The sequence below is a fragment of the Lynx canadensis genome, chromosome A2 (genome assembly GCF_007474595.2).
Source record: "Lynx canadensis isolate LIC74 chromosome A2, mLynCan4.pri.v2, whole genome shotgun sequence".
Classification (NCBI taxonomy): Eukaryota; Metazoa; Chordata; class Mammalia; order Carnivora; family Felidae; genus Lynx; species Lynx canadensis.
This window is the reverse complement of record NC_044304.2, coordinates 13,091,467-13,099,925: the sequence shown is the minus strand read 5'-3', so window position 1 is coordinate 13,099,925 and position 8,459 is coordinate 13,091,467.

The following is an 8,459-nucleotide window of genomic DNA, read 5'->3' as shown; positions in this document are numbered from 1 at the left end:
AAGTGGCATCTCTCAAGTGTCTCCACTGTGAAGTTACTCTCTTCCCTCTTTTGGCGCTGTGCCCCGTGGAAGGAAGTCGGGGTGTGCAGCCCACACCTGAGGGGTGGGGAGTCAAGTTTCCCCCTGCACAAATTATTTTGAGTTCCTCTCTTCTCCCTGTTTATTTATCTCTTCAATCATTCACATCGGTATGGAGTCATGGATATTTATTTCCTACTTTGGGTTAAAACCCAATACTACTTTATTGATTTTCTTGCTCAAATTTGTGTCAGCTTTGGCCATTGGAAGCTCATTCAGTTGGCTCCCAGGGCTCTTTGACATGCCCCCATGACACCCATGGTTTCCCCCTCTTAGTACCTCCTTACTTTGTCCCTACGAAATACTTCATGCTCCTCTTGTGTATTTCCTGCCCCCCTCTGACCGTCGGCCTTTTCTCCAAGGAGCAGCCGTGATGCCTTTTGCTGGAGAGTACAAATAGTCTCCCCTTTTGCACAGTGTCAGTGGTCTGTGATCAACCGCAGTCCAGAAGCAGATGGTCAGAAGGTCAACGGTAGCCCGGTGCTACATCACAACGCCTGCGTCATTCGATTCACTTCATCTCCTCACATAGGCATTTTATCATCTCACATCACCACGAGAAGAGCGAAAAGAGCGAGTACAGTACAAGATGCTAATCTGAGAGACAGACCGCAGTAAATGGTTATCGTGTGCCTAATTTAGAAATTAAACTCTATCATAGGTATGGATGGAGAGGAGAAAACATAGGATAGATATACAGTTCATTACTATCTGTGGTTTCAGGCATCCACCGGGGATCTTGGAATGTATTCCCCACAGATAAAGGGCGCGGTGCTGTATTAATATAAACCAAGATCTGGGCAGGTGTGTGTGTGGCCTGCCACCAGGGTGTCATTGCTTCTAGGCCCTCATAGCTGACGGAGCAAGGACCCAAAATGTGTCTATTGACTGTGTATATACACAGATCTGTAAATACCTCCATATGTAACTGTGTCTATATTAAGTTACACATGAACTCATGCAGATGTCTCCACACCTAATCCGTTAGCAGACGGATCCTTCTAGTCTCCTCCCCTTGCCTGTCTATAACATGCGTCTCCGACAGTGAGAACCTGGCCCCCACCCTCTGCTTAAGTGCCCCATTCCAGTGTGTGCACGGTGGTTTCAGGATGTTTACATGTGCCCCTGGGTCTGGGCGGAGTTTCCAGACAGAGACAGATCACCTTCCTTTCCAGCTCCAAGCCCTCTCCTGAGGGGTCAGCACCCTTAGTAAAGACCCCCACACCCTCCCCACAACCTTCCAGGCCTATGCAGGAGGGCCCTGTGCACCTCCTTGTCCTCATTTCTCCCGGCCTATTCACTGCTGCCCTAACAAAACCAGTCCCACCTCAGGGCCTTTGCCCCTGCTCTTCCCTCGCCTGCAGTGCTCTCCTCCCAGCTCTACATCTGACCTGGTGACTTAGCTCTTGGTTCCTACACAGAAGCCCTGGCCAGGCTTCTTTCCGGCCCAATGCTGAACAGCCCCCCACCCCCCCGCCCCGGGCCAGGGGAAAGGAGGTGGTGATTCTTATGTTACAGGACTGAGGCTCTGAGGCTCCAGGACAAGAAGCTACTCTTTTGAAGTCCCACTCCGAAGACAGGTCAGAGGCAAGACTTGACTCGGGTGCACTGGTGCCAAAGCTCTCACCGGCTCTGACCTTGGATCCTAAAAACCGATGCTGTGGGGATGGGAAGGACAGGATGCAGAACTGTCTGTTGGGGAAGGAAGCCCTGGGGGTGGGGGTGGGGGGGAGGCCTCAAGCCCTGAGGCCACCTTGAAATTCAGGCCAATTTTCTTCCTTCTAAGATAAGGAGAGGTGGGGGCAGGGGCCCACAGGGAGGTTAAGTAATGTCCCCAAGGTCACCAGCAGTGCAATCAACATTTCCTGAGCACCTACTATGTGCCAGGCAGGGTAAAGGCACATATCGTGTGTACATGGGTGCCCACCTTGTCCTGTCCTGGCTGCAACCCAGGCTACAGATGAGAAGGAAACAGAGGAGGGTGACTTCTGGTGGACAGCTTGGCATTTAAAGGGAGTGGGTCGGGAAGAGCCAGAGGAGGGCCTGGAGTGGGGAAGGACAGAACCAGAGGGAGAACAGGGAGGGCTTCCTGGAGGAGAGGTCCTAGCAGGTGGGGCTTGGAAGACGAGAGCTTACTGCACTGCTGTTCCCAGGAGAGGCAGCCATCCCCTCCTTCATAACCACCTCCTAAAAGCCCACTTCTTCCCAGAAAAATGCCCCAGATTCCCAGCCCCACCCTGCTCCCCCGAGCCCCTTGAAGCAGAAGCCCCAAGTGTTTGGGGTGGGGGGTGTCCGGGCAGCCGTAGGGCCCACCCTGCCCCGCAGCAGCCTCCCCCTGGGGAGCTTCAACACCACCAGTCTTCCCCCCCCACCCCCCCATTCCTTTAAGAGACCGAGCCTGGGCCTCTGTGGTCCCTCTGCCAGGTGCGCTCCTCCTCTTCCCCTAAAGTGGTTTAATTCTCCGCTTCCTCCCAAGGTTTTCTCTCATCCCCAAGGGGCACGTGGGTCCTCCTCTGGCCCCGTGCTACCCGCCCCCCCGCCCCGGATACCGCGGGTGCTTGTATCGCCCTACGTGTCTGAGTCTCCCACTGGACACTGTTCCCCGTGAGGACCCAGTATTTGTTGACTGATGAATGGCTGGATGGTGGCCTCCCAGAGAGGACAGCATGGGTGCAGAGGCCCGGAGGTCTGACCTGGATGCTGAAGGAACATGGAGAAATCAGGGGGCAGTTGTGGCCCAGGCTCAGGGAAGCAGGGAGGGGCTGCCCGTGAGCAGGCTGTGCTGAGAGTGCCCGGGCCAAGGTCGCACATCCGGCTCCTGGCGCATGCTCCAGGGCCCCCAGGTGCTTTGGCTGCTGCCGGGATATTTTTAGTGCACACTCTGGCAGAGGCTGGGCCAGACAGCTGTCAGGACGGCTTGTGGGGAGAGGGAGGAAGAAGATAGACACAGAGAAAAGAGAGAGAGGGGAGAAAGAGGGAAATGGAGGGGTGAGACCCCAGGCCCCAACCCCTTCTAGCTATAGATGGGAGAGAGTCAGATGCCCCAGACCAGGAGCTGGCAAGCCACAGCCCAGAGCCCAACTCTAGTCCACAGCCTCTTTGTGTAGTTTTTTTTAATTTATTTTTATTATTAATGTATTGAGAGAGAGCAGGGGAGGGGCACAGGGAGAGGGGGACAAAGGATCTGAAGCGGGGTCTGGCTGACCGCAGAGAGCCTGACGTAGGGCTCAAACACACCAATCATGAGATCATGACCCGAGTTGAAGTCAGACGCTTAACCGATTGAGCCACCCAGGCGCCCCGTCCCCTCTTTGTGAAGTTTCATTGAGGTTTTTAATGCAGTCATTTCCATCTGTTCAGCTACAACAGCAGAGTTGAGTTGTCTGAACAGAGACCGTATGGCCCGAAACACTGAAAAAATTTACTAACTGGTTCTACGGAAAGTTTGCCAGCCCCTGGCCAAGACAAAACTCTGTCTTTGCAAGAGGGACCTGTCAGTAATCAGTTGATTTTCACCACTGTTTCTGATTCTCCTCCATCCAGGGAGGAGTGTTCCCTTCGGCCCCAGAATCAGGCAGAGTCATGTGACCCACTTCCACCAACGAAATGACAAGTGGGATTGTCACTTTCTGGTAGGAAGCCCTGACTCACCGTGTTCCTTTCCCGCCTTGCCACCTGATATTCTAGGCAGTAAGAGTCCTGTAATGCTGGGCTCAGTGAGGGTGATGAGCCAACATCAGAAATCTGAAGGGTAGGGAAAGATACACCAAGGACTGAGGGCAAAAGCCCAGATCCCGCCCCTGGCCCCGCCCCCTTCCCAGTTTATTAAAATAAAAACACAAAGTGGAGTTATTCCTAGGAATGTGAGGATAGATCAGTGTTAGAAAACCTACTAACAGGGTAAAAAGAAAAAAAAAAAGGTAAACTTATGATCCCCTCCAGGGGTTATTTTGAGGCTCCATTGTTAGGTGCATAAAAGTTCAGAATGGTGACATCTTCCCAGTGAATTAAAAGTTCTGATATGATATTCCTTATTGATATTCCTTATTTCTAAAAATACACAAAAATATAACTTTACTAATGTATGTGAGCTTTCTTTCTTTAGTATTTGCCAGGTTTATTTTTTTCCCTACCTTTAAAATTTTCAGCATCTAAGCATAAATGTTAAGATACTTCTTATGGATGGCTTAAAAACTTGAATTAAAAAAAAAGATAACAGTCTGGGGCACCTGGGTGCCTCAGTCAGTTAAGCATCTGACTCTTGATTTTGGCTCAGGTCATGGTCTCACAGTTCGTGAGTTCAAGCCCTGGGTCCGGCTCTGTGCTGACAATGCAGTGCCTGCTGGGGATTCTCTCTCCCTCTGTCTCTTTCAAAATAAATGAATACACTTGAAGAAAAAAAAGTTAACAGTCTGACCATCTTTTTTGTCTTTTATCTTGACCATTTACATTTATTGTAATCGCTAGTAAATTTTATGCATTTCCATTATTTTATTTTGGGCTATCTGTCCCTCCTTCCCTATGGAAAGATTATTTTGGATTATTTCCTTTTCATTCTAATTTTTGCTCCTTCCTAGTTTGGAAGTTATAGACTAGTTCTAGTCTCGTATTATTTACCACAACCATTAATGTTCCTACTCCACTCAACCGGGTAATATGTCACACTCTCCTCAAACAATACAGGCATACCTCAGAGATATTGTGGGTTGCGTTCTAGACCATGACCACAATAAAGCAAATATTCCAATAAAGTCAATCAAATTTTGTGGTTTCCTAGTGCATATAAAAGTTATAGTTACACTGTACTGTAGTCTATTCAGCGTGCAATAGCATTATGTCTAAGAAAATGCACACACCTTAAATAATCACTGATCACAGGTCACCATAACAAATATAAGAGTCTGAAATACTACCAAGCGTTACCAAAATGTGACAAAATGGAAGATGCTGTTGGAAAAACGGCACTGACAGACTTGCTCAACACAGGGCTGCTCCAAACCTTCAGCTCGTAAAAATTGCTAGATATAAAGATTTTAAAGCCTGACTCCAATCGGCTGTGTTTTGCCATTGTTGTCTAATTTAGACTTTAATCGTACCCATTGGACATTTTAATCCTTGCTAACGAAGGTGATGTTTCTTCACCTCTGCTCAGGCATTTCCCACCTTTTCTGCTGTCTCCTCCTGCGTGTCAGCCCTTCCACCTGGCTCATTTTCTTTCTGCCTGGAACAGTTCCCTCAGAATTTGTTCCAGCGGGGATCTTCACTTCTCTACCATTTCTGGGCTGCTGCTTTCTCTCAGAGCCTTGAATGTGGTGCCCCTCTGGGTCCTGAGTTCCAGGCTCTGGGTCGGAGAAGCTGGCTTTCCATCCTCGGGCTCGCTTTTTCTTGCTGACTTGGATTTTCTGCGCTGAATCGGCCGTGTCTTTTTATACACCCTGCTTGGGACGCAGTTGGCTTTCTGAATACTGGTGAATTGATGTCTCGCATTCGTTCTGGAAAATTCTCTGGCTTCATCCTCTTCAGAGTTTGCCTCTGCTCTTTCTCTCTTACCCTCCCTTTTCTTCCCGTATTTGGGAAACACACTCTGCTCCATCTTCTAACTCATCAGTTTTCTCTTCGGAGAGCTCAAATCCATGGTTAGCCGCATCCAGTGTTTGAGACCTCCATTATTTGCTAATTTCCTAGTTATTTTTGGCTCTTCTCCATATGTCTTGCCCTTTGTTCCACACTTCAGGATTAAACACACTAATTCTGGGTCTAATGATGCTGAGCTGGAAGTCTCTGCTGCCTTCAGGACCGCTGGCTCCCCCGCCATGTGGACAGGTTGAGTTTCGATAGCAGTTCATACGCAGTTCCTGGGATGTGACTGGGGGAGTTTTTTGAATGTTTGTTTATTTTGGACAGAGACAGAGCACAAGTGGGGGAGGGGCAGAGAGAGAGGGAGACACAGACTCTGAAGCAGGCTCCAGGCTCTGAGCTGTCAGCGCAGAGCAAACACGGGGCTTGAACTCACAGACCACGAGATCACGACCTGAGCTGAAGTCAGAAGCTTAACCGACTGAGCCACCCAGGTGCCCCATGACTGGGGGAGTTCTCGAAGGCTGGGGTTGGAGGCTCAAACCGCAAACCTTCAGGGTCACCACCACCCTGGATGACTTTAAACTGCTTTGTCTACTGGAGGCCTCTGGACACCCAGATACCGCTAGAGCTGCAAACTCAAGCGAGGTCACCAATCACTGGACTAGATTCTACCCCCCCTCTTCCTCCCAACAGACAGGCTGGAGATAACCGAGTTTCCTTTCCATTCCTGGGAAGATCTTATTTCGACTGTGACTTCACCCTTTGAGGTCTTGACTTAACAGACCCACCATCGTGAAGGTCCGTGAAAACGAAAGACCAAACCCAGCCTAACGCAAAAGCTGCCTCCCGCCTCTGTGGACATTCTGGCCTCTGACTGCTCCTTCGCCTCTGTTTGCCCACGGACGCGTTCATCAAGATTTAACTCTTTTTACTCGGCAGTTTTCACTGTTTTTCTTGGAAGATCGGCTTGAGAATCTAGTCTACGACGTGGTCAAAAGCAGAAGTTTATACCATTTCTTTTCTTTTTTTTTTTTCTCTTTTCTTTTCTTTCATCCCTTCCTTCTTTCTTTCTTTTTAAAAGATTTTTATTTTTTAAGTCATCTCAACACCCAGCGTGGGGCTAGAACTCACAACCCCAAGATCAAGAGTCACATTCTTTACCAGAGGAGCCAGCCAGGCGCCCCTGTGACATTTCTCATACATGTGTTTGGGCCCCCTCTGTGCAGATTCTAGAACTCCCAAGAGGAAGGAGCATGTGAAAACAGCTGGGAATTTAAGAAGGGAAAAAATAAAATTAAGGAGAAAGAACCTGCTAAGGAGCTATTAAGAGACACCAGACTATATGCCAGTGAAAATAGCGGGGAGAGGGCCAGAAAAGTTGGTGATGGATTAGAGCAGATGTAGAAACAGACGCAAACCCACTGGGGTCTTAGTCAGGGAGGAGGGAGCGTTTCAAATCTGCACCAGGCCTGGGACAATCGGCTGGCCCTTGGGGCTGGGGCAACCCCTCCATCTCTCTTCATCCCCAAATAAGTCCTAGACGGATAAAAATAAAAGTTAACATGAGAAACACAGAGAAAAAACCATGGGAGAACTTGTGCCAGCCGCGAGGAAGGCCTCTCAGAGCACAAAAGAAAGACCTTTAAAGATTGTGGTTTGAAAACCATGAAAACAAAATGCTTACAGAAAAACTGTTCATAAAGTGGAAAGATGTGGGGGGGGGAAACAAACTCACCGCACAAGAGCTTAATGGTTAAGATGGTAAATCTTATGTGTTTTTTAGCACAATTAAAAACCTTCTCACGTTTCTTGAAAAAGTAGAGTTGTGACGTATCAGTGAGAAGAAACACCTATAATAAAACAGTGGAAGCAGCTAATTAAACAATTAATACCAATGCGAAACCCTCCCTGGTGATAAACGAAATGGAGAATGGGAGGCAGCACCTGCCACAGGGCAGTCTGGCCAAAATATCACCTCGGGCAGTGTTATAAACAGCGGCCCGCCCCCAGGCCCTGAGCGAAGAAGCCCACCCTTACCCGCAACAGGAAAAGGCAAGACAAAGGGCCGTAACCCTAACCCGCATGCGCGGCTTTGCGAAGGACACGCCTGGTGGGGGGCGCTCGGATCCCAGCACTTCCGCTTTCCCGGTCAACGGACAGAGGGCGCAGGGTCACAGACCCAGGTCCCAGGCGCTGGGGAGCTCCCCAGGCGGCTGCCGCACCTGTCCCCGGCTGGGTGCGCATTGACCTTGGTCGCGGCCTCACCGACGGTGCCCTTGTGGGCCCTGTCCCTGTGGGCGCCCACGCAGGTTCCCTTGGCGTCCACCTGCCCTTCCTGATGCCCGGCCTTGCCAAGTCCTGACATCCCACAGGAAGACCGCCAGACGCCGGTTCGGTGGCTCCCACACGAAGCAGTCAGGTCCCACAAACCAACCCTTGGTAGGCAAGATGTGTCCCTGGCTGCTGCGGCCCTGCCAGCTCCAGACGGAATTGTGTGCCCCCTGTGGGGTAAGGCCAGTTTGTTTCCTTCTTGTGATGCGAGTGCGGGACGTAAGCTTTGATTGCCCAGGCATCCTCTTCAAAGATGGTAGCTGGAATGAACCTACTCGCCAGCCACGCCTCTAGAGAAAGAGGCCGCCTGCCCCGACCGTGGCTCCTTGTTTTAGAGGTCTTGGTTGATTTTGGTAACTGGCCTTTCGGGCCACTCGTTTTGTTTTGTTTTTGCTCCCTCCCATCGCTTTAAATTCCCACTGGGAGGTTTTAAGTTTACCAAGAAACAATGGGCCCTGGAAACCCTGGGC